Raw genomic sequence first — 27,349 nt, 5'->3', positions numbered from 1 at the left:
AAATCCACCCCTGTTTTCTAGGAGCACAATTACTGGGTCTGTGGCAGGGGCTTCTTGGAAACATGGAGTTTCCTGATGAAGACGATGCTTCTGCTACTGTTGCTGCCGCTGCTGCTGCTGCTGCTGCTGCTACTGCTGCTGACTATGAGAAGAAGGATGAAGATGGTGCCTGGGGAGCATTAGCTACTTCAAGTTCAAAAGAGAGAGTTGAGTAGGAAGGACGAGGTTTCCCAGTTTTACATTCTGTTTGCCCCCTGAGTCCTTATAAACTCTTAGGAGTAGAAATAGCTCCTCAGAGCAGGGTCAGTGAATCCAGGCTCTCCAGATTCCTTTGATCTAAGCCAAGAGTTTTGCCTTTAGCTTCTAGGGGTCAGAGAAGTTGGAGGACTTGCTTAAGGTCACAGAGGCAGAAACTTGATCCTTCTTCAGGATTCCAGGTCTAACAAGCAGTATTGCCTCTCCTTGCAGATGCCGTGAAGAGGAGCTTGGCCTCTGTCAGGAAGACCTAGGTCCAAATCCTTTCCTAGGCCACATTTGGGTGTATTATCTTAGGAAAGTCATTTCACATCTCAGGGAATAGAAAAACTCTTAGAGACACTGTGTCTCAGAGGAGATGCCCATTACTGTTGGTGGAGAAAGTTGGAAAATTCCTTGCCCTGAGGTGCCTGCATCATAATCCTGGTCGTCATTTGCATATTGCTTCAAATGTTTGCAAAGTGCTTTTCCTTTGTTACCTCACTGGATCCTGACCACAACCCAGTGAGACAGGTGTTATTCCAATTCCCATTTCTCATAGTTGGAGGCTGAGGCTGAGATAAACTCGGTGATGACTTTGCCCAGGGTCCCCCAGATAGCAAGTGCTTGAGGCAGGATTGAGCTCAGGATTTCCTGACTTCAAGGCCAACACTCTACGCACTGCAACTGATAAAAAAAAAAATACTGCTTTATTATAACATCTGTGACCTGATGCCTTCTGACGTCACTTCCTGATTGTAATTTTGATCCTCTGTGCACCGGGAAATGTAGATGCCTCCTTGTATTTTGAGATGCATTCCAATAAGACTGTCAGTGCAATAAAGTGGTTGGATTTTTCACCTCTTTCTAAGGCGTATTTATTTTGAGGAAGACCGTAAGTGAATGAATGGTGAGGTAGATAGTACATCGGACTCGGCCTCCTGAGGGACCGGGGTTCAATCCAAACTCCTACTTCTCGATGACATTACCACTTAATCTTTCCAAGGTTTAGTTTCTTCATCTATCAAATGGAGGTAAGACCTCTACATGCCATTAGCCTCACAGGATTGTGGTGTAGGTCCAAGAAGGCGATGTACATAAAGTGCCTGCAAATCTTGCTACAGAGGTCTATAAAACCATCAAAGGAAATCTCTTGAAATTCAGTGACTTAATACATGTAATACAAAGAAAAATCACAAAATTTCGGGGTGAGAGAAATGCTTATTATACTATTATATTAATAACTAAATATTGTGTTTGTGATCCACTCTTTTCATTTCATTTCTGTCATAACCAGATCCCTGAAAAGTCACAGATTGTTTTGTCCTTCTTTCTCCAAGAGGGCTAATGGCATCAGGAAGGTGATGTCTTGACTTGCAAGTGATTTGGATTTAAGTGAGGTGGGCCTGTGCAAAGTCAGCCACCCCACTCTCTTTTCCAGAGCCATCTGGGTCCAATGGCAAGATATAGATCAGGAAGACTGGAGATGGCCCCGATGCAGTGAGAGACGTTGGTCTTTTAAGCTAGGGTCTTTCCTAGTTCTCAGTTTGTCTGAGGCTACTCCTATTCAGTGATTAAAGCTGGGTGAAAAAACAAGGCAAAAGAGGCCTCTTTTACTTATGAAAAATCAGTTTGGGAGGGGAAGATCCTCAGGGTTTAGTGCCCCAACAGAAATAACTCCTATTTATACTCACTCTGAGCTGTCAAAACCCAAACAATGGCCAACCAGGACTTGGGCTGGTAAGTGTTATTGGCCAATTAGTAAGAGTCAGAGCCATTTGAGTTAAGACATACTTAAGTAGCTCAACTTGAATCACAATGGGCATTACTATTTTTCCAGACTCTATTTTAAGAAATCTTTTAAGAAAGAGAACCCATATGTAAGTGCATGATTCCCCATGTGGACACAGGGAGGGAGGAAGAAGGGAGGAGAGAAGGAAGAAAGGAAGGAAGGAGCAGCATTGCTCAACTGGAGCTAGCCAGTTGGGCCCCCAGTGGGGCAGCTACTATTACTCAAAGATTGATATTTGTCCTTCTTTCTCAAAGAGGACCGATGATATCAGGAAGGTGATGTCTTGACTTGAAAGTGAATTGGATGAAAGTAAGGCAGGGCTGTGCAATGTCACCAGCCTCACTGTCTCCTCCGGAGCCATGTAGTACACTGGCAAGATAGAGAGCAGGACAGCTGGAGATGGCCCCAGATGCAGTGGGAGACTGCAGCTTTTTTAAACATAGGTCTTCCCCAGGTCTCAGTTTGTCTGAAGCTATATCCATTCAGTGAAATAGTTAGCCTAATTAACAAATGGATTAATAAATACCCAGAAACTCTATGTCTTTTCCATTTGACTCAAGGAGTCAAGTTGAGCTGTGATGCGCCAGACACTTTCTGGGGTCTTCTTCATCTGTTCTGAGATGCCTTCTGAGGTCACTTTCTGCTAGTAATTTTGATCCTCTGGGCATTGGTTAGTACCTGTTTGACTGAAATGAGGAACACCTTTGTTGTTGTTTTTCAGCTGTTTTCAGTTGTGTCCAACTCTTTGTGACCCCGTTTGGGGTTTTCTTGGCAGAGATGCTGAAGAGCTTTTCCATTTCCTTTTCCAGATCATTTTAAAAATGAGGAAACTAAGGCAAACAAAGTTAAGTGACTTGCCCAGGGTCACACAGCTAAGAAGTTTCAGAGGCTTGACATGAACTCATGAAGATGAGTCTTCCTGACTTCAAGCCTAGCACTCTATCCACTGTGGCACCAGGCTGAACCGAGGATCACCAAAAAGGTAATAATGTAAAAATAAGAGGCTAAAAGACAATAATACTCAGCATTTCTAAAGTGCCTACTATGTTCCAGGCTCTATGCCAAGGGCTTTATAAATACCTCACAACAATCCTGGAAGATGGGTGCAGTTTTTACCTCCATGTTACAGCTGAGGAAGAGACAAACAGAGGTTAAGTGACTTAGCCAGGATCACACGTCTAGTTTTGCATCAGAAGCCATATTTAAACTTCAATCTCCCCGCCTCCAGGCCTGGCGCTCAGTTACTTCTATTTCATTTGAGGTAGATCCTATAAGACTTTTAAGGCTAAGCTGAGGACGTCATATGCAGTCTGTCCCTCATTCACTCAGCTATGAGAAAATTAAGAATCATGTTGGCTCATACTTGACTAAGAGAGCTATATTTTTCTGGCATCAGTAGCTACCTTTGTGTTCCTAACTGTATTATGGGCACTATGGACATAGAGGAGATAATGAATAAGCACTGGACCTGTGATTTCATTAATATGTGGACACTACTTCAATGCAGGTTGGAACCTTCTCTGTCACATATACTCTTTTTTTTTTTTTGGAGATAATAGAGGTTAAGTGACTCCCCCATAGTCAAACAGCTAGTAAGTATCTAAGGCCAGATTTGAACTCGGGTCCTCCTGACTCCAGGGCCAGTGCTTTACCCACTTTGCCACCTAGCTGCCCCTGTCATATACACTTTTTAAGAGTTGCCTGGAATGACGTGAGAAGTTAAACGATTGATCCAGATCATACAGAGATGGCACAAAGTAAGCGCTTAGTAAATATTCGTTGAAATGATCTAAAATAATGAGTAATTTTCTGGTGTGGTCTGTTAGAACCAGTTTCCTTATGTTATAATTATTTCCCCATATTTGGAGAAAAGTTTAATAAATTTCAATTTTTAAACTCCCAGAGCCCATTATTTGCTGTTTGTGTGTGACTTTGGAGTCATCCTAACTCCTCCCTCTCCCTCCCTCCATATTTTAAACAAGAGGGCAAGTATTGCAGATATGACCCTTACAACATTCTCTTGTATCTTGTATCCGTAACTCAACCACCCCGGTCACTCTCACTATTATAATGGCCTCTTAACTGATATCTCTGTCTCTAGCGTCTCTCCTCTCCAATACGTCCTCTACATATCTGCCTTTTTTATACTCCTAAAGCACAGGTATGACCAGGTTACTCAACCCCCTCCAAGAAACTCCAGTAGCTCCCTATTTCCTTTAGAATAAAATGTTACCTCTGTTTAGCATTAAAAGTCCTTTGAAATCTGACTCCAACCTACTTTTCCAGGCTTATTGTACATTATTCCTTCTTTGTGAAGTTTACATTTTGGTCATTTTATTTCCCACCTCTGTGACTTTGCCCAGACTGTACCCCCTACCTGAAATGCATTTCCTTCTTTCCACCTCTTAGGCCTTGATATTTAGTTCCCTTCAAAGTTCAATGGCTTCCTCACAAGGTCTGTCCTAAAGCATGCCAGTTGCTAGTGCTACAGCCTGGGAATTCCTTTGGTACTAATTTTGTATATACTTTGTATTTACTTATCTATGTTCATGTTGTTTCACTAGATAGAATGCAAGCCCGTTGAGGGCAGGAACTATTTAATTTTTGTCTCCGAATCTGTTCCCTGGAGCAGCTAGAACACCAGGCCCAGAGTCAGGAAGACCTGAGTTGAAATCTGACCTCAGACGCTTACTAGCTGTGTGACTCTGGGAAAGTCACTTACCCCTATTTGTCTCAGTTTCCTCATCCATCAAACAAGCTGGAGAAGGAAATGGCAAACCACCCCAGTATCTCTGCTAAGGAATGGAGTCCCAAAGAGTCAGACGTGATGGAAATGACCGAACAACAAAAATCTGTTCGTGTTCTTAACGCAGGTCCTGGCGTAGGGAAGGCTTGTATTAAATTAAATTCATTGACTAAATGAATCATTGAAGTACAATTTGAGGGTCAGTTTATGACCCCCGCCTCCTCCTGTCACATCCCCTCATCAGATGTAGGTTGAATGTCTCAGGGATACTTGATCTTAACGTCCACATTGGACTTTCCACACTTTCAGAATCACTTTAGAGAGATAAGGGCCTGCTTGTTCCATCTCATTAGTGCCTCAAACCGTCTGGATGTCATCTTTACGCTTCTAATTCCTCTCCCCAGCAGGAAGCATTTCGAAAGATCCGTCAAGTTAACATCGACGTTACAAGTGCATTGTCAAGTAGTTACAACAGTCACATAGGTCGGTCAAAACAGCAGTGATTTAATGAAAAACACACATACGTGCAGGCCTAAATCAATGCAGTCTTACAGCTGAGGTAAAAAAAAAAAAAAGAGCTTGGGAAAAACCTCTTGCAGCTGATGAACGAAGGCAGTACAATTTAGTGTATACAGTATGGCATGTGGAGTCAGGGACCTGAGTTCAAATCCCTACTCAGCCATTTACTAATTACAGGGTGTTGGCACCATGCACCTCTCTGGACCTCAGTTTTCTAAAATCGGAGGGTTGGATTAGTTGACTTCTAAGGTCCTTTCTAGCTCAGAATCAGCGATCCCATGATTCCATGATGCGGGTTTACGTGCCAGATTTTGCTGTATATTTTCTGGGTGAACTCAGCTCAATGACTTCCCTTCTTTGGCCGGGTCTTGGTTTCCTCAGCTGTAAGATAAAGAAGCCAGACTAGATTACTGCTGACATCCTTTCTAGCACCAAATCAGTGATCTCTGAAACCCAGGTTTAATCCTGACAGCTTGTCATCAGCCCCAGGCTATGGTCTCCATTGCCTAGGCTTGTGTGAGAGCAGATATTCAAGGTCCGGCTATAGCCCAGATTGTGCAGAAGGTGAGATTTGTCTTAGGCCCAGCTCATAGTCTGTCTCTCTGGCCTTCTTCCTCTGGCTGATGACCCCATGAGATAGCATACCTTTGTTAATGTGAGTTTTCTCGGCAGTTAGGTGGTAGAGAGGATGGATCACTGAACTAGGAGGCAGGAAAAGTTGAGTTCAAATCTTGACTCTCACACTTACTAGCTGTGTGCCCCTGGGCACTTAACATCCATCAGTGAGCCTCAGTTTCTTTATCTATAAAAGAAAGCTAATATCAATTGTACTAGCTCACAGGATTGTTGCGAGGCTCAGATAAGGTGACTTGTAAAATGTTTCTGAAACGTTAAAGGGCTAGATAAATACTAGATATAATTAGCATCCTTGTTATTATCACCTTTAATACTTCCTCTGTTATTCCAAATCCTACCCTTCTCCAGGATCCATCCCAAATTTCAGCTCTGCTGGGATGATTTTCTCCATAATTCTGACCCACAGTAATCTCTTTTATTCTTAAACACTCAGACACAAATTACTTCTTTCACACAGCTTGGCCTTTCCTTACTTTTTGCTTTTTTTCCTGGTCTCTTTTCCTTCTCATATATTTAATTTTCACTTACCCATCAATACTGTAAGTTCCTTGAGGACAATTAGTCAATTGAGAAGCATTTGTTAAGCACCTACTCTGTCCAAGAGTGTGTGAAGACTTTCCCAGGTGAAATGGGTGGATAACCATTTGTTCCATTTACCATGAAGGCAGCTGAAGTAGGTGCTGTGGAGCTTAGCGCTTGGTTGGACATCAGATGCCTAGGTCATCCACTGCATTCCAGACCATCACCGGTCATTCTGACTTTTGTCTTTCCACTGGACTTGATGACACATGGAGAGACAGTGAGGCTGAGAACTTCACACAGCTCTTCCTGACTGAAACCTAATTCACATTCAAGTCCTTGCTCTGTGGTGTCATTGGTCCTCTTTGCAAACAAAAGATGAACCACAGCTCCAGGTTGGGCACTGTATTGGCAATGGGTGGCTAGGATAAAGAATGAAACAAATCCTTATGTAGCGAGGGCCCACATCTTAAATTTCTGTTGTACTCGTGCCTATCACAATGGAAAGAATGTTGAACATGGGATTAGGAGGTCTGGGTGTAAGTCCTAACTCTTTCATTTGCTAGCCATAGTCGTGAGACATTGGGCAAATTATTTTATATCTCTAAGCATCAGTACTTTCATCTCTAAAATGGGAATGATAATACTACTTACCTTATAGGACTGTCATATGTTTAAGTGAAAATGTGGAACATGATTGTGATACACTATGTAAAATGTAAGCATTTGTTACAGTTGTTATTAGTATTGAATAGGTACTTGTTGAGTTGAATTTAATTGGGACCCGATGAGAGAAATGACAGACTTTAGAAATGCATTCTAGCTTGGCTGACAAGCCATAAGAGATCTGGAGCACTTGACGTCTTCTTTGCTCATTAAAGCTGCATGTGACCAGAGATGAGATAGAAAATTCACATCTGTAGGAAATAACTTGAGTCTGATAGAACAACAGATAATGTGACTTGGATATGGAGGAATAAATGTGGAATAAGCAGAATGATTTTCTTTAGCAGCCTCTACACATCCATGGAATGGTGTTTACATACTCTTGAGAAGAGTTAACAAACCAATAGACAGTTGTCTAGAATTGTTATGGCCAATAGGCATCAATTTTATATTTGCTCAGAATTTTCTGGTAGTTTTCCCAGAAATTTCAGACAAAAAAACCACTCCTTAGAGCAAATGCTGGCTGGTTGAGAGGCAGAATGCAGTGATATTTGAGCTTTTCTCTTCCTACTCCTACCATTATCTATGAATCCTTGACCATATGGTGACTCTATTCCTTGGCCCTGAAAACTAAAACATTCTATTTATAAGGTTTCATCTTTAATCCTAAAACTCTATTAATTCACTAGTCACTAATTGATCACTAATAAATGCTAACTGATTGATTATCATTTGTGATTATTCGGACATATGGTTGGAAATCATGGAATAGCATGATTACTGAAGAATAAAAATGAAAAGAAGTGTTTAACAAATATAGTCATTCATTCATTCATCAAGGATTTTTTAAGTATCTGTTATAAGCTGGACACCACACTAGGCTTGGGAATACAAAAAAAAAAAAAAACCCCAGCAACATAGCAGGTCCTGCTCTGAAGGAACTCACATTCAACACAGAGGGAATGGCATGTGCACAGATAAGTACGTACAAACAAAAATATGCAAAGTAAATATAAATGAATATCAGGATGGAAGACAGTAGCAAGTGAAGGGACCTGGTATGAGTAGGCTATCACATATAACCTAATGGGACTTATCTTCAGGAAGTCATATAAAAGACATTGAGAAAGACATATACATATTGGAAAAGGAAGTAGTCCAGTCATGCCTTGAGAGCAAGGGATGGCAGATGACCAATGTAAGGGCTGACCTGGGATGTGTGAAACATTAAAAGAACCATTGGAAGGCCTCTAGGATGTTGAGCACTGAAGTCCTAATCTGGAAGATTTGGGGAAGAACATAAAGTCTACAAGATGACAAAGCATATTGGGTCATGATTAGAACAAACAGAATATCCATACTGATGAAATCTTTTGTGAAACATTTCTGGAAATGTCCAAATATTTGATAGGGTTATGGGGAAGTTTCTATCTTCAATAAGTGTCTACTCTCTATATTTCAATCCCTTTGCACATCTATTTTCAAGTTAAAGGATTTGGTTGGCAAATGGGGAGGATGTCTCTATTCAAACATTCAGTCCAAGGGAAAACTTCCTAATTAGAACTTTCCAAAAGCAGAACGGAATACCTGAGGAGGTAATGAGTTTCCAGTCACTTGAGGTGTTCAAGTAGGGCCTGGATGACCACTTTTCAAATATAGTGCAGAGATTCTGGTTTGGGTACCAGGCAGCTTCTGAGAGCCCTTCCCCATCATCGCTGAGATTTGTGGACACTACTTAAGAGTGAAGGCCAAAAATGATCCTCAATTACATTAGTAGTTCTCATTTCTGTCATCTATGACCACTAGGGAATAATCCCTATGCATTCATTAAAATGTTTACAAAGTTTTTAAAATCAAGAGCCAGGCCCTCCTTTTCTCTGCTCCTGCCTGTGGTACTTCTGGCCACACATGAAAATAACAAAAGTACATTAAATTTTTTTTGACAATTTGGACTTTTTACTGTCACCTTAACTCTTTCTTTTGAGTGCAATAAAATAAGATTGGACTTTGTAAATTTCAGATGAATAAAGTTCAATGTAAATATTTAGAAAATATCCCTATGTTCATCCTTATAGAAACTCAAACCTCGCAACCTGATATTTTCAATCCAATGAGAAGTGTAGAATTATACTGATTTTCTGAGTGACCTGTAACCTTTCTAAAGGAAGAAGAATAGCTTCTATTTCAATGGTACTTTATAGTTTACAAAGCACTTATCTTACAACAAACCCATAAGAGAGGCACTGTTAATATCCCGATTTTAAAGATAAGGCAGTTGGAGCTCAGTGAAAGGAAGAAACATAAAAAACTCATGGTTGCACAGCGGAATATCAGCCTCATTAATCACCAAAGAAAAACAAGTTAGCTTTGAAGATGAATGGCTTAAAGCCTAGGGTTCTTAAACATTGGAATGACCCATTGAATCAAGCTTGAGAATTCTGTTTCCTGGAGGTAGATGTTTACAGAGACAGATTTCTGTCCATGTGTATTGGAAGAAAGGAGCTGTGTTTTTAAACTAAAGAAAGCAGCTAGGTGGTGCTATGGTGCATAGAGCACTGGGCTTGGAATCAGGAAGACTGATCTTCCTGAGTTCAAATCTGGCCTCAGACACTTACTAGTTGCATGATTCTGGGCAAGTCACTTAACCCTCTTTGACTCAGTTTGCTGTTTTGTAAAATGAGATGGAGAAGGAAATGGCAAATCACTCCAGTATCTTTGCCAAGAAAACCCCAAATGGGATCACAAAGAGTCAGAAATGACTGAAAAATGACTGAACAACAATTGAATGTAGCTTGTCATTGAGAAACCTGAGGTATTGAGTGATTTGCCTAAAAATCCACAATCAGATATAGATTTATTGCTGGAACAAAACAAAATAAAATGAACAAATCTTTTATTCAGACACTTTATTTTATGATGAAGAAAGCTAAAAGCCAGAGAAGTCAAGGGAATGGCCCAAGGTCACACTCATTTATAGCTTAGTCCAGAGGTCCTCACCACAATCAGTGAGTTAATCAGGAATTATTTTATTTGGTCTAGATTTATAGTTAGAGAACAGGATTCAAGCCTGGGCCCTGACACTTAACATCTGTGTGACCACAGACAAGTCACTTAACCTCTCTAGGACTCAGTTCCATAAAGTGAATATGTTGGAAGACGTGGCTTGAAAGCTTCTTTCCATGACCTTTTGATCTGAGTGAACATCTGCCGTGGTCTACCTTGGCTTTGAGGTGCCATAGCTAATACAAACTTGGTATGGTATGGTAGAATGAGTATTGGATCTGGAGTCACAAGGCATGGATTCAAATCCTGTGTCTTCCATTCATTACCTGTGGGCCTTGGGGAAATCACTTCACTTCTCTGACCCTCACTTTCTTCATTCATAAAATGAGGAGATTAGATTATATGACCTTTATGATCTCTTCCAACTTGAAATCCATTATTATTCCTGTAATTGTTCTCTCCCCTCAAGAAACTTATAATACAATCATTAATACATCAAACCCATTGCATGTATCTTATTAAAATAGAAATAATAACATAACTATCGGTTGGACAGGTAAACACATTGACTACGCCATTTCTTAGGAAGAAGACACAGGAGGGCTTCTAGCATCTCTCTCACTAGCAGGTTTGCTTTTGATCCAGTCAGTCAGGAAGACAGGAATGGAGTCATAATAAGGGGTTAAATAAGCTTTCTTTATTCTAGTCTGGTCTTCTCAAAGGGAGTTTGATGATAATAGGAGCACCAACCCCTACAGCATTCCCTAACAACTCTTCTCACAGGGGCTGGCATGAAGGGGCTGGCATCGTCTTGATGAGACCAGCACAACTTGTGCTCTCCCCTAAACTCCCTCAAACCTCAATGGGCCTGGCTGAGGCAGACACACAGATTCCCCCTCCCAAGCCTTGATGGGGACTGATCAAGGCGTGCACAGCATTCATCCTGCACACTCACCCTTACGGGGGTCCCCACTCACTGACCGGTGCCCACTTGCTTTACAGGGCAACAGACAAAGAAAGCATATTGCCAGCAATAGCCTCACAATTTTACATGATTCACCCCTATATTTACCATGACTGCACAGTAGAAACTCATCGTAAGAACTCATATCTAACACCTGGGAAGCAGAGATTGTTATGGCTATGGATCCTGGAAAGAAAACTCAAGAAAGAATAACCAAAAATTCACTTTACACACACTAAAATTCACCTTGCTTGCATTACCCCTTTTCCCATCTTCATCTCTATGTCTCCTCTTTTGAAAACAAACAAATAAACAAAAACAAAAAAAAAACATAGAAAAAAAGAGAAAGCAACCATTCCAGTTAGGCTTTGGATTTATAATTAGGGTTCAGCTTTTTTCCATTCAGTGCCTTCTCTTCCCATCCAGTTTTAGCTATCATTGACAATGACTTAGCAATATGGTGTACTAGGCTTGAACCGAATCATCTGATCTCAAGGAAGGTGAGTAAGTTCTTGTAACTGAGCCAGGGGCTAATAAACAAGCAGCCCAGCTGGGTCCAACACCATTTATCATGAGGAAGAGGGTAAGGCCGCTTCTCTTCCTTTTAGTGAAAATGATACCTACTGGATCATTAGTCTTTAAGTGACACTGGCCATCTCTGTCCCAAGGTAACCTTGGATGGATTGGGAGCAGGGTCTGGCATCCCTTTTTTCTTCCACTTATCCAACCACCCTCTTCCAATATCTTTACTCAGACTTGGTCAGACCACTCAGGTGAGTTCATTGGTCTTAACTGAAGAGTTGACTGTCTAATGGTCTGTGTAACAAAGCAACCCTAGTGTATAAGCTAGAGGGCGAAACAATCATTGTCACCACTTGAAGCAGATGCCTGAAGGTATTCTGATAGGAGACTTCTTAAATGAGGTTTGGGCATCATATATCTCTCAAAGTTTCTTCAATGGTACAATGCTTTCAGGATTTGTGAAAATAACCACTGTGATCTTGTGCTGGGGTTTCCCCTAAAACATTAAGTACACACAAAATCATGAAATTCCTCTTGTTATGCCTTTGACAAACCATGTCACTGAAAATCCCCCAGTTTGTGTTTAATTTGTGCCTAATTAATGTGGTCTCTGGTTTGATGTGTGTGTGTGTGTGTGTGTGTGTGTGTGTGTTTTGCTTGGAATTTCACTCTTTCTGAGTTTATAGATCCAGATATTGGAGTAGGAAGTATTGGGACAAATTATCAGCTTCTGATAGGAGTGGATCTGGGCTTCCTAAATCATTGCACTATGGGTTATTCCTGTTTATGTGTTCTTTCTGAAAGAAGTCTGAGGTTCACACATGGTCAATATGTTAACGTGTTTTCCTTGACTACATTTCATATTAAAAAGGTGAGCTTCTATCGGTGGTAGAGGTAGTTGGTAGGTAGTGATGGAGATGCAAAAAAAAAAAAAAGAAAAAGAAAAGCAAAAAGTGTCAAGAAAACACCACAAAAAACCTACAAAGAAGAGCAAAAGGAAATGTAAGAATGAGGACTTTAGAGAAGCAGGGTAATTTTCTTGCTGCTGTGTTATATTTAACATACATTTAAAAAATCTGGACATACCAGAAGTTCAATTTTGTATACAGTTGTCTTTTTGTTCTTTTCTAGAAATATTTATATTTAATAAAAAGAAAATATAATTAAAAAATAAAAGTCATTTGTCAAAGTAGTTGTGTGACCACCATATTTTTCCTGAACCATTAGAAAATAGGTGGTACTGGTCATGTTTCTTGAAGTATCAACATGTAACAAAGCCAGAATTCTTCTCTATTACAGAAGCAATTGAAACTACATGCTGCCCAACAATTAAATTATGTAACAGCTGGTGAAAAGTGAAGGTGCTATTAGGTCTGTGTATCTCTGCTTTAACCAATTTCTTTTTTTTTTTAGTCACCTAGAAATGCTTTTATTCAAACTTTATTTCCCTGGCACACTTCCCACAACAGTAATCCCAAACCTCTCACCCTTCTCTTCCCCACCACACTTAATAGTATTTTACTTTTTCCAGTTACATGTAAAGATAGTTTTCAACATTCTCATTTGTTAGATTTTGAGTTCCAAATTTTTTCTCCCTCCCTACTCCCCAAGATGGCGAGCAATCTGATATAGGTAATACATATACAATCACAGTAAACATATTTCCACATTAATATTAAACAGATTTCACATTATAACCAATTTCTTAAAGAGAATAATTAATTCGTGATATTATTTTAAGAGCTATTTTCTCTAGACTGATGGATCATGTGTAGTCATCACTTCCATCTCTCAGTCATTGACAATGGGCTCTTCTAATTTGGTTGAACCTATAACAATAAGCTCCCCCCTCCACCTGGTGGCACTTGCCTGAATTTCTAAGCATAGTGCCTAGAATAAAAAAAGAAGTTAGCTTTTAGAGAATGTAATTTGAAAATTCTACTTTTATTTTGGTATCTGAGAAATCGGAGGGGATGGGATAAGTCAGGGAATCTAACATCCTCAGTTTAGTCATGGAAAAATTGAGGCCAAGGTCATATAGGTAATAAGTAGTTAACTCAGATTCTTACACTCAGAGTCCAGAGGTCATGTACTAAACAAGGGGTATTATGGGACTGTGAAAAGAATGCTGACTGGATGGAGTCTGAGGGCCTGTGTTCAAATCCCATCTCTTATGGGTACTAGATATATGGCTTTTGGCAAGTCACTTAACTAGCCTCAATTTCTTCCGCTGCAAAAAAAGGAGGTCTCTGAAACCCTTTTCCTTCCTAGGTCTATTATGACCCAAGTTGCCTTAATAAATGATGACAAACAATACTGGCTACAAGCAAATGTCAGCTCATTTATACATCACCTTCATGCACTCATTGGATTCTTAGATGACCATTTACATCATGACCCATTAGCATTTCTGATAGTAGAAAGGCAAGGAAAAGGGAAGGAGCCATATTATAGCATCATTTTTTGGCTTTGTTTTGTTTAGGGATTAAAAGGTAGAGATTAGAGGGAGATGATAAAAGTTGGGCAGAAGGTGAGGGTAATGTAGAAAAGAGATTAGCCATGTTCTTCTTGGCCCCAGAGGGTAGAATTAGGAGCAATGAGCAGATTTCCACTCAATGTAAGGAATAAAGAATGAATGAAAAAGTACTTACTATGCGCAAAGCATTGTGCTAAGTGCTAGGGATACAAATAGAAAATTTAGACAGCCATTGACCCAAGTCAGACTCACAGTCTTTTTTTTAAAATTTTTTTATTTTTCATTTTGGCTAGGCAATGGAGTTAAGTGACTTGGCCAGGGTCACACAGCTAGTAAGTGTTATGTGTCTGAGGCTGGATTTGAACTCAGGTCCTCCTGACTCCAAGGCTAGAGCTCTATCCACTGTGCCACCTAGCTGCCCTGCTCATGTTCTAAATAAAGGAGACAACATAAATGGGAAGGCTCATATGCAGAGTGAATGCAAGACTCTGACGGTCCTAAGGGTGCCGTTTTATGGTGAATGGCAAGGCATGGGGTCCTTAGGGTGCACTGGCAGGTAAGATGGCAGGTCTAGAGGGCATAGTGACAGGCATATAGTAAGGTCTTTTTGCCTCCTAGCTAGATGTTGATCCCTATCCCTACCCTCTTTTCTATGGGAGGGAACCCATAGTCTTTGTATTGGCAGGAAGTTTTGGGGGAGGAAGGGTTTCTGAGCATGCCTGCTTGACCCTGATCTCCACTATCCTAGGACCAGAGGTTGGGCTAGGGCAGGGCAAGGAAACAGAGAGGGAAGCCAATTGGGTGGGAAGGAGAAGGAGAAAGACAGATGTTACAATTAGAGCTATACCAAATGGTTGTCATTTTGGAAGCATTGAGGTCAACATCACTGGAGGCTGGCCTGCTGGCCTGCCACTTGGGAATGTTGTTTAGGGGATCCTGTTCAGGTAGGGGTTGACAAAGAAGGACTTTGAGGTTCTTTCCAACTCTGGGTTCCTTTCATTCTAGAAACCAAGTCAAATGTAAGTCAATTAAAACAAAGGCTTGTGGCCTTGAGTGTTCAAAGTACTGGACAAAATGAGGCTTCTGTTGATTTCAAAGAATTTTGAGCTGTAAAGGTCAAGATTTAGTTCAATCTCCTCATTTTACATAAGAGGAAACTGAGGCCCAGAGAGCTTAAATGACTTGTTAAGGGAATGCCACTAGTTAGTGATAGAACTGGAATTAGTATCCAGGTCTTCTGAAACCTAATGCAAGGAACTTTCCACCACCCCACTAATTGGGCCATTCTCATCTCCATTGACTTGGTTAATTGGGAGTACATTGCAGTTTTCCTCACTGCTCATTATATTACAGCTGCATTTAAAATAAACATTTGCACTTGGACTGAGTTCCCACCGCCCTCTCTTCGCCTGCATTCTGGGCATTGAGCTCCCTTGCCTCTGAACAACAACAACAACAATAGCAGCAGCATGTCTCTGCCGATGTGATGAGTAGGGCACTAAAGGGAGTAGGAGAACTTGGCTGAGCGCAATGTTCTCAGGCAATCGGTTTATTGAACACCTGTGGGCTGCAATCTCCTTTGGGGCAGGGCAGGGAGAGGAGATGCTGTGGTTCCCATAGCTTTATATGCTAATAACCAAGATGCCAGCTCTCATTTTCACCGCTATTATTTAGGACCACAGCTTGTAGAATGACCAAGAGCGTAAATGGAGACCTGCCTAGACTCATCTGGTTATCGTCTGACTGCATAGGACAGGTCAATGACTAAAGGGCACTGGTCCCTGATGGCTCAGGACAGTAATTCTATTCTGATTGGTAGCTAAACATATGAACCAGGTGGGGTGGGGTAGTGTGAGGCAGCATATGAATGTCATCTGGCTTTTCTCTACCACTCCCCGTTGAGTGGTATTTTCCAAAGTCATCCAGGCAGCATTAGTCTTGTGGGTGAATGTTACCCTGAGCCAGTTGCTACCTGACTGGGCATTCAGAAATATTGTAGACTCATAGGGTCCTAGATTTAGAGCTGAAAGGATCTTTAGAAGCCATTGGCCACAATCCTTTTAATTTACAGATGAGGAAACTGAGGCCCCAAAAGATTGAGTGACTTGCTTGCGGTCACACAGCTAGTAAATGTCTGAGGCAAGATTTGAACCCAGGTATTCCTGATGTAAAGTTCATGTCTCTATGCCCTCCATCTCCTATAATTATTAAGATTTGCAACCAGCCGTGATAGGCAAGTTGGTGGCCTATCACCGCCACCCTAGGGTTTGGAGTTCATTCCTTCTACTATTGTTCAACAACCTGCTCTTATCACCTGTGTGACCTGAGGAAAGTAGTGTACTTCTCTGGGCTTCCCATATAAAATAAGAAGTAGGGACTCAATGTCCTCTCAATTCCTTCCCAGATCTAAAACTAGGATCCCATGATGCTATCGATAGTTAATGGGCACACACTTGACTTTGCAGTGCTGATTGTACTGGTAGGGCTCCACAGGCAACACGATTCTTGTTTCAGGGGCAGCTAGGTGGCGCAGTGGATAGAGCACCAACCCTGGATTCAGGAGGACCTGAGTTCAAATCCGGCCTCAGACACATAACACTTACCAGCTGTGTGACCCTGGGCAAGTCAAAAAAAAAAGTGCATGTTGGTTAATTGATTGAGTCAGAAAATTGACTTAAGTATCCACAAATGAAGCCATGAATATATCTTGCATATAACTTTATGTCAAGATAGTAGGGAGGGAATGTATTACTCTTAATTAACCTGAGAACTCTGTAGATTAAAAGCATCACTGAGGTCCCACCTATCCAGGTCATACCTCTAATGTCACTATATATTGTAGGTCAGAGTTCCAAGGAAGATGGTAAACCATCCAGAGCCAGAAATATGACAGACTTTCTAGCCTTACTGCGAGAATGTGTCTTGTGAGAAATAGTTCAGTTGGGATCCTATTCTCTCTTATTCCCTCCCGTCCCAATATTCACTTCCTGCTTATTTCTCCATGCTGAATGTGGGAAGGAAGTCCCACCCACACGAAAGAAACAATGGAAGAAGTGATCGGTGTTGTAAGCAAAACTAAGGAAGAAGATGGTGGTGGGAACCTGGAATAATCCTTGGGTTTTGTTCATGATCGTTCAGGTTCAATTAAAAAAGAAGTGTGTGCTACTTTGGGTGGAGTAGAGCACTACCTGAAATCTTTCAAGTCCTTTCAGGGGAATATTGTAATTGCTGTGTCAATCTCTAAGCTGGCTAGCATCCTACCCAGCTTTGCTTTGGACACTAATAGCAAGAGGAAACTTGTGCTCTGCAGTTTTTTTTTTTTCCATTTCAAGTTATGGTAAGGAACACTAAAATGAGGCCAACAGCATTGTATGGATAGTAGTAGCATAATCTTTGGGGTAAATCTACATTCACCCCAGAATAAAATTATCCATTGAGTGTCCATATTTGAAAATTCATTTTTTAAAAATGTTTTCCTGCTGCCCATTGTTTATTCCACAATCACTTTCCACTATCCTCTTCAATCCTCCGTCTTAAAAAAAAAGTTAAACAAAATTGTCAATTATGACAAGCTCTATTGATATAGAATGTACCATTCTGTACCCCTAGAGAACCAGTTTTCTACCAGAAAGAAAAAAAATAAGAGAATGTTTTAATGTCAGTCCTCTGAAACCAGGGCAGCTAGGTGGTACAGTGGATAGAGGCCCAGGTCTGGAATCAGGAAGACCTGAGTTCAAATCCAGCTTCAGACACTTACTAGATGTGTGACCCTGGGCAAGTCACATCACCCTTTTTACCTTAGTTTCCTTATCTGTAAAATGAGCTGGAGAGGAAATGGCAAACCACTCCAGTATCTCTGCCAAGGAAACCCAAATAGGGGTCATGAAGAGTTGGACACCACTGAAAAATGACTGAACAACAACTTTTGAAACTAACATCGGTCACTTCACTTAATCTGAATTCTATGGTGTTTTAGTGTGGTCTCTATTATTCTAATCATAGTATGTCTTGTCCTCTCGGTTCTCCTTTCAGTGTTTCTGCATTAATCCATATGTTTTCCCAAGTCATATTCATAATTCCTTGTGGTACAATATGTTCCATAACACTCACATACCGCAATGTGTTTGCTAATTGTTCAGCCATTCCCTAATTGATGATAACCCATTTTGTTTCCAGGTGTTTTTTATTCTTTAACTATAGTAAGTACTGCTACAGCCTTTTGGATATTTATTCATCTTTTCTGTCTTTCACCTCCTTGGGGAACATGTCCTATAGTGGCATTGCTGGGTCAAGAGTATGACCAGTTTAGTGACTTTTCTTGCATGATTTCAAGTTGTTTTCCAGGATGGACTGACAATTTTATAGCTCCATTCAAAGTGCATTACAGAGTATTTCTATATTCTTACAGCCCCGCCCACATTGCTTTTGTATGCCATGTTTTCCAGTCTGATGAATGTGAGGTAAAACTTAATTTAAAAAAATGCATTTTCCTATATGATTTGAAACATTTTTACGTGGTTGTTATAATAAGGATTTCTTCTTTTCAAAACTACTTGTATTCTTGACTGCTTATCTATGGGGGAATGACTCTTAGTCTGATATATGACATTCCATATGACATTTTGGATTTCAGACTTTTAACAGAGTTATTCATTGTAAAAACTCCTCCCTACCTCCCAATCCATATCTTCTCTTTTCATTCTGGCTGTACTGATTTTGTGTATGAAGAAGCTCTTTAATTTCACATCGTTCAAACTTTCTTTTGTCTCTTATAAAACCCATTCCTTGTTAAGTGTGAATTTTTCCTGAACCATAGTTTTAAAACAACTTCTTATTCTCCTTTAATTATTTTTAAAGCTATAACTTTTTATATTTAGATTTCTTACACATTTGTAGTTTACTAGTTTGTGGTCTGAATAGCTTTTCTAAACCTACCCTCCAACAAAGTCCTTTCCAATTTTCCCATCAGTTTTTGTCAGGAAGCAAGCATTTCCCCAGTAGCTTGTGAAGATGTTGGTTTTTCTGGAACAACAGACAGTTTGGTGTTCAATAGATGGCAGACTGCTGAGTCTTTTTAAAATAGCAATGATGAAAATGTCATTTAAAAACAATAGTTTGTGGCTGTGAGGCTTGACATTTTGATAATGAATTTGTTGTCACAAGCAATTAAATGTGGTACTATGAATATTCATAAATTCCAGTAGAATAGCAAGGTGATTAAAGATTTCAATTAGCACCAGATAGGGAAGGAAGAGAGACAGGTTCTCAATGTCCTCAAAGACAGTAAGCATGGGTGATGGGTATCTAGGGTCAGAACTAGACTTGGATAATAAGTCAGCCATGCCCCAACCTTCACCTTGACATCCAGTCTTAAGGGACAAGGTAGAATGGGTGAGGGAACACTCCCACTTTGTCCATTAACCAATGGAAAGGACTAATGACCTACCTTTGAATCACGATGTTGTATTAGGTTTCAGGTTCTTCTATGGTCTACAAACTATGATGGGTGGATCAAATTCATCCTTAGCTAAGAATGATTTTTATATTTTAAAATTGTTTTCTATACACACACACACACACACACACACACACACACACACACAAATTCTTAGCTCACTTAGGCAGCCTTGGATTTGGCTTTTGGGCCATAATTTATTTCTCTGGAGATGATCTTGAAGGCCTTCCCCAGCTTTAAAATTCTGTCATTCTGTTATTCTTTGGAAGTAGATCCTTTTGGATTCATGATGGTTGTTGATACTACCTTCATGGAGCGCACATGGCTCAGTATATCTATAGGAGTAGCAGCTCACGAGTCTTGACTTTGGGCACTGAGGTGGAGCGAGAAGACCAGTCATGTGATCATGATAAAGCAGCAGCAATAAAGCTCTCTACCAGGGTCAGTGTGGGGAAATGCTACGTATGCCGTAGGTGCTTAATAAATGCATTTTGAGCTGAATAATATCCTAAAGCTCCACTGTGTGTGAAGTCGAGTTGTTGGTATTTTTAATTACAGCTCTTATTGATGGAGCGCCCTTCTGCCCTGGGGCCTGCTGTCCTGATCGGTGAACCCCTGCCCTGGGCTGCCATTTCCTGAGGGACGACAGTCTATTCACTTCACTCCTGACTAGACTCCGTCTCTTGATTTTTTCTCCGCCTCCCGGACAGCAGCTTTTTCTCTACAAGGATACCCTTCTTCCTCCTCTTCCTCCAGCCCCCTTTTATGCATTGTCTCACCCCATCAGAAAATAAGCCTCTTGAAAGCAGGGACTGTTTTGTTTACTGGCATTTATATCCCTAGCTCTTAGCACAGTGGCTGGCACATAGTATTAGCTTTCTTGCTTTCTTTCTTTCTTTCTTTCTTTCTTTCTTTCTTTCTTTCTTTCTTTCTTTCTTTCTTTCTTTCTTCCTTTCTTCCTTTCTTCCTTCTCTTCCTTTCTTCTTTCTCTCTATCCTTCCTTCCTTCTTTCCTTCCTTCCTTCCATCATCTCTATGCTGCAAGATCCTTGAGAGCAGATAGAGTATCTTGTGCATAGGATAGGCACATAATAGTCACTCCATAAATATTATTTATTGAATGAATGGTTGAAACAATAGCCACTCAATTTTTATTTTTTGCTTTTTGGTGTAGCAATCAGGGTTAAGTGACTTGTCCAGGGTCACACAGCTATTAAGCGTCAACTGTCTGAGGTTGGATTTGAACTCAGGTCCTCCTGAATCCAAGGCCGGAGCTCTATCCTCTGTGCCACCTAGCTGCCCCCACCACTCAATTTTTACAAAAGCATTTATCAAGCACTTTATGCCAGTCATTATTGTAAGTGCTGGGAATACTGATACAAAAAGCAGCAAGACAGTCTGCCCTCAAGGAGCCTACATTGTAATGGGAAGACAACACATGGGCAGCTTAAAAGGGTGGTGGTGGTAGTGGTAGTGGTAAGATATGCCCAGTGAAGGGGGCATTGTGGAGAAAGTTCAAGGGTCAGGATTGTAGCCTGGAGAGGAGAAAAGATGTTTCTGGCCTGGGCATCCTCTGTAAAATTGAGGTTCTGGAATTAGCTAATTATAAGGAGAGGCTGCAGGCATGGAAGATGCTTCCAATCTGTTAAGTCCAGGGGTACATTAAACTTTCAGCATGAAGAAGTTTTGGGGGCATTATAAAGAAATCCTGGAGAGTCAAGAGAACAGCTTGGAGGGGAATGAAAAAAATATTTGTTGAATGAATGGTGGGTATATTGAATTGTCACGGCATCTGTTTGCCAGGACCTTCAAAAGTTTTGGGGACCACATTTTCATTCACCCCTAGAGGATCTCAGTGGAGCAGCATAAGAAGCATTTTAGTAAATCAACACTGTGATGTGTCAGCCAACAGTTAGTGTGAACTTAGACATCATTTAAAAAAGGCTTAGCTTTCAGGAAAAAGTAGTTTCTAATCTTGCTATACTCAGGCCTTACGAGTCTACATCTGGACTGGGTCCCAGTTGTAGCCTCCAGGGCACACCTATTTCTTCTCTTTCTCTTCTCAGCCCAATTGCACACCAAGCTCCCCAAACTTCCCTTCTCAACAGTGATTAATGATCTTTCAAAATTAATGACGTCTTAATTACTAAGTCCCATGACCTTCTTTCAGGCCACGTGCTCCCTGATCTTTCTGCAGCATTAGACACTACTGATCACCCCCTTCTCCTAGATATTCCCCCATCCATTGATCTGCAGGGCACTGCTTTCTCTTACTTCATTTCCTACCTGTTTAACCACTCCCTAACCTCCTTCACATTGGGATCTGCCCTAGCTCCTCTTTTCTGGTGCCTTGTGATGTTATAAGCTCTTCTAAGACCACAACCACACTGATGATTCCCTTTCTATACATCCAGACCTAGTCTCTCTCCTGAACTGTCTCCAATTGACTGCTAGAAAATTTCACCTGGGAATCCTTCCTATGGGCTCCCCTAATTCAGTAACTCAAAACTGAATCTATCCTCTCCCCACTTAAACACGTATGTCCTCTAAACTTCTTTATTTCTGTGGATGAAACTGCCATTCTTTTTTTTTTGCTTTTTAGTGAGGTAATCAGGGTTAAATGACATGCCCAGGGTCACCTAGCTAGTAAGTGTCTCATGTCTGAGGTGGGATTTGTACTCAGGTCCTCCTGACTCCAAGGCCAGAACTCTATCTACTGTGCCACCTAGCTCCACCAGAACTGCCATTCTTCCAGTCACCTAGGCTGGAAACCTTGACTCCTCTCTCCCTCTCATCCCTCATATTCAATAAGTTACCATATTTGGCCAAATCCACCTCTGCAATATTACTCTCATCTATCCCTTTCACTCTATGTATGCTGCCCATGACCTAGTTAGATCCTTACACCTGTCACCTGGGCTATTACAATAACCTCTCCCTTGGTCTACCTACCTCTAATATCTCCCATCTCCAATCCATTCTACACACAGCCGCCAGAATAATTCTTTTTTATTTTTTTTTTTAGGCAATTGGGGTTAAGTGAGTTGCCCAGGGTCACAGAGCTAGTAAGTGTCAAGTATTTGGTCTGAGGCCATGCCAGAATAATTCTTGAGAAACAATTGTGATCCCACCATTTCCCTGCTCAAAAACCCTTCAGGGTTCCCTATAGCTTCTAAGGTAAAGCTTTCTACCATCTTGCTGTAACCTAACTCTTTTACTTTATTTAATATTATTTTTCTTCCCACCTTTATGTTCTTGTCAAATTGGTCTACAAGCTCTTATCTATATTAGACAGGCCAATGCCCACATCCATACATTCCTACATGTTTAAAATGCATACATTCCCATCACCTGTCTAGCTTTCAAAATCTTTCCAAGCTTAGCTCAGGGCTACCTGGCTCAAACAGCATGGTATAATCCAGAATGGGGAAACTGTAACCTCAAGGTCATGTGTGGCCCTCTAGGTCCTCAAGTGTGACCCTTTGACTGAATCCAAACTTCACAGAAGATGAACTTTGGATAGAAGTTTGGATTCAGTGAAAAGGCTGCACTTGAGGACCTAGAGGGCCACACGCAGCCTCAAGGCTGCAGGTTCCCCACCCCCGTAATTGCTTCTCCTCCTCCTTAGATTGTCTGAGAGCACTTTGTCTGGGTCTATCCTTTGCCCTTATTACAACTTACCTTTGGCCTGTGTCACCTCCCTTCAGAAATTATTTTTCGCTCTGTTTTAATTATTAACTTTACCATCAACAAGCACCTTCATTACAAAGAATAAAGTAAATTAAATCAATGAGTTCTGTCATGGACAAATTTTTTAAGTCTTTGTGAAATTTTGCATGAAAATAATACCAGCTAGCATTGATAGAGCACTTGGAGGTTTACAAAGCACTTTCCCTATGTTTGATTCTCCTAACACCTGTGAGGTAGGGGCTATTATTTCTCACATTTTATTGATTAGAAAAACGAGACTGATAAAAGTTAAGTGACTTACTCAGGATCAATTGTTCAGTTGTTTTTCAGTTGTGTCCAACTCTTCATGATCCTATTTTGGGTTTTCTTGGCAAAGAGACTAGAATGGTTTGTTATTTCCTTCTCCAGTTCATTTTACAGATGGGGAAACTGAAGCAAACAGTGTTAAGTGACTTGCCCAGCAACATACAGCTAGTAAGTATCTGAACTCCAAGTATCTGACTCCAAGTCCTGCACTCTATTCTCTCTTCCCCTTTTGTTCATGTCCTTTTCCATACTTTTTGTTTTCTTCTGTATATTTTATATCATATTTATATAATATGATTTATAAAGCTTTCATCCTGAATATATTAAAATACATAAAATATATTTTTTTAATTTTGTGCATGCCATTTCCACCCAGGATAATGTGAGGGTAAGGATTGGACCATTTTTAAATATTTGTGTGCCCAGGGTCTGTAAGAGTCTTCTGCACATAGCAGGTGCCTACATGTTTGTTGGGATTTGATTTTGAGCATGCTCTGTGTGGGAGATAGGCTTTGTGCAAGATGACATTCAAACCATTTTCCAGTTCTCTGGGGATGCAGCAGGACACATCAGTGCCACTGGACCCAACCTGGCAGCCACAAATGTCTCCATTGCTGTCTCTCCTCATGCCCTACCTTTTCTCTACTTCTAGCCTCACCTAGGAGAGAATCAGCCATCCAGAAATAGTATTGGGCAGGCAAAGCAGGCCTAGCCTCACACTGGGCCCATTTAGGGGCAAAGGGGAGTAGCTGAACATTCTGTCACAAATGAGCCATTTCAACTTCATGAACTTTGGGGTCACAATGGGCTCCTTTCGCAGGCGGACTCACCAGGAAGCTCAGGGGTGGGGGTGACTGTGTGAACGACAGTTTAGTGGCTTTTGGTGACTGCTGGCTTGGCTTTCATTAGTTTTGTGTGTGTGTTTGTACATCTGTGCTTCCTAAGGTCTTTGAACAAGGAGCAAAGGTTTAAGAAGAAATCTCACAGTTCCCACCCTGGGCGTGAGGAATCAAAGGCGGGAAAACAAACTCCAGATTCAGGTTGGTTTGTTTGGTTTTATGTGTGCATGGCTTAGATGCTAAAGAACATTTTCCCAAATTCTCTGGCTTCTCCAAAAAGAATATTAAATATTCTACATCAGTCCATGGACCCGTGAGCATCATGTTTGTTTGGAATGGAATTCAAATTCCATTTACTTCTTCACCATTTACTAGCTGTCGGACCTGAGGAAAGTCACTAAACCTCTCTCAGGCTCACTGTCTAGGCCTACAAAATGGGATTAAAAATACCTGCTCTAACTCTCTGATTGGCTTGTTGTGAGAATCAAATGAAATAATGCTTGTGAAAACATTCCTTTTTTATTTTTAAACTTTAAAAAAATTCAGAACAGCCTTTTTGTATCATGTACATAAATTATAAATACACACACACACACACCCATCACTCCGGGAGCCTTCTCCAGGGAGCAGAGAGTGGAAATAAAATTTATATCTAATTAAGAAACTTGAAGGTTAAAGATAAGTACCTCAAAGTCTGAGGATTACTGTCCCTCCAAATATCCTTGACAACATCTCCAAGGCTCTCTTTTGTAAATATATGGAATTTTAGGCCAGGCTCTACTGCAGCAAACTCTGTGTCAGATGTATCCAACTTCTCCATCACTTGCCTGAGAGTGATGAGGGTGGCCTTGCTTTCTTCTTTCAGAATCATAGCTTCTTTTTTTTTAAGGATTTTTTTTGGCAATTGGGGTTAAGTGACTTGCCCAGGGTCACACAGCTAGTAGTTAGTAAGTGTCAAGTGTTTGGTCTGAGCCTGGATTTGAACTCAGGTCCTCCTGACTTCAGGGCCGGTGCTCTATCCACTGCACCACCTAGCTGCCCCATAATCATAGCTTCTTGCAAAGATCTCAGTGTGCCTTCTGAAGCAAAACCAATGACCAGAGCATCACATTGAACAAATATTCCTGGAGGGTCCACCTGAAACAGCTGTGGGCCTTTCTCCTTGCCTCCTCCAAATAGCAGCACCACTCCAAATGGATGGCACCTTGACAATAGGAATCTGCTTCCCTTACTGGAACTGCAAAGCCAGCTTGGACATGGCTCAGGTCGTATTGCCCACTCTCATGGCCCCATTGTGTGTGAACCAGTGGTTTCATGCATCTGCTCTGGCTTTATCAAAGTCTGTTTGCATCAGCCATTAACTTGCTTGCGGCACAACTTAAATGAGCATTGATCCTAAAAAGGGCAGCTACGTGGCTCAGTGGATAGTGTCAAGCCTGGAGTCAGGAAGACTCATTTTTCTTGAGTGGACACTTAGTGGCTGTGTGACCCTGGGCAAGTCACTTCACTCTGTTTGCCTCAGTTTCCTCATCTGTAAAATGAGCTGGAGAAGGAAATAGCAAACCACTCCATTCTCTTTGTCAAGAAAATCACAAATGGGGTTATGAAGGGTCTGACGTGGCTGAACAAGCAATACTTACAATTTTCTCAATGCTGCTGGGAAGCGGGGAGGTGATTTAGTTGTTTACACCTGGACATACACCATCTAGCATCTAGATCCTATGGTTATGGCGCCAAGTTTGACAGCTTCAGTGGCATACTCCACTTGGAGTGGGGGGCATCTCCAGTTATCTTGATCTATCTCATGCAACTGGACCCAGATGGATCCAGAGGAGAAAGTGAGGCTGGTGACCTTGCACAGCCCTCCCTCACTTAAATCCAACTTACTTGCAAGTCATGGCATCATCTTCCTGATGTCACGGTCCTCTTTAAAAACAAAGGACAAACAATAACGACAACAACCATTTGGAGTCATCTTCCCTCAGTAGAGTGTTCACACTTCGACTGGGTGGGGAATAGCGAAGGCAAGAATTGGTGACTATGCTGCAACTCTAAGGTCCAGTGGACCTTCACCAGCCCCACCCAAGAGAAGTCTATAAAGTGTCTTGTAAAGCAACTTTTTTTTTTTTTTTTACAAATAATCACGGACACATGTAGAATTTCAAAGTTTACAAACTATTTTACATAAGTTACCTAATTTGATCCTTAAAACTGCTGCATGAGGTAGGTGTAATAGATATTATTAGCACCACTTTATAGCTGAGGAAATGTAGACTCAGGGGTTAGGCAATTTGTTCAGGGTCACACGGCTGGCAGCTGTCTGTGATGGAATGTCGGCTTTGCTTCGAGACTCATAGCACAGTGATGGTAGGCACCCCCCATCACCATCCATGGGCACAAGACTGGAAAGAGGACAGCAGGACCATGTAGATGGTGGAAGCCTAATTTGGGGGATAAATCTGGGCTCCAGGTTTTCTGGATGGGGGATATGGGTGAAGGGTCATTTACACCATGTCAACCACTCAGTGAAAAAGTTGCTTCCAACCGAATGAGTTTGAAAGCAATAGTCACTAGTTTTGCATTCTGGGAACTCTCCCGTAAGCTCCTTGTGGGCAGGGATTGCTTCATCTTTGTTTTTGAGTCTCTAGGACTTTGTATGAAGTCCAGTACATAGTAGATGCTTAGTAAATACTTGGTGATTGATTCTTTGATCATAGGATCATAAATCTAGAGCTGGAAGGGACCTAGAAGTCATCTAGAATAGCTCTACATTTTCACAGATGAAGAAACTGAGGCTTAGAGAGGTTAAGTGATTTGTCCAATGTCATGTGAGTACTACGTGGCAGAAGAAGTATTTTAACCCACTTCCTTTGCCTCCTGGTGCTATTTCCACAATACCGTTGTACTGCCATTTGCTGATCATGCTACCGCTGTCTCCTCTCACTGCTGCTCCAGGATGGACGATGTATCCATTTGGATACAT

General features: G+C 41.2%; 1 pseudogene; it reads right to left on the bottom strand.

Annotated features, from left to right (window-relative positions):
* Positions 1-29: 29 nt before the first annotated feature.
* LOC114050339 lies at positions 30-27,349 on the bottom strand (annotated as a pseudogene).

The sequence above is a fragment of the Vombatus ursinus genome, unplaced genomic scaffold (genome assembly GCF_900497805.2).
Source record: "Vombatus ursinus unplaced genomic scaffold, bare-nosed wombat genome assembly UNPS02014799.1, whole genome shotgun sequence".
In the NCBI taxonomy this organism is placed as follows: Eukaryota; Metazoa; Chordata; class Mammalia; order Diprotodontia; family Vombatidae; genus Vombatus; species Vombatus ursinus.
Note: the sequence above shows the minus strand (reverse complement) of the source record. Positions and strands in the feature narration are given on the sequence as shown.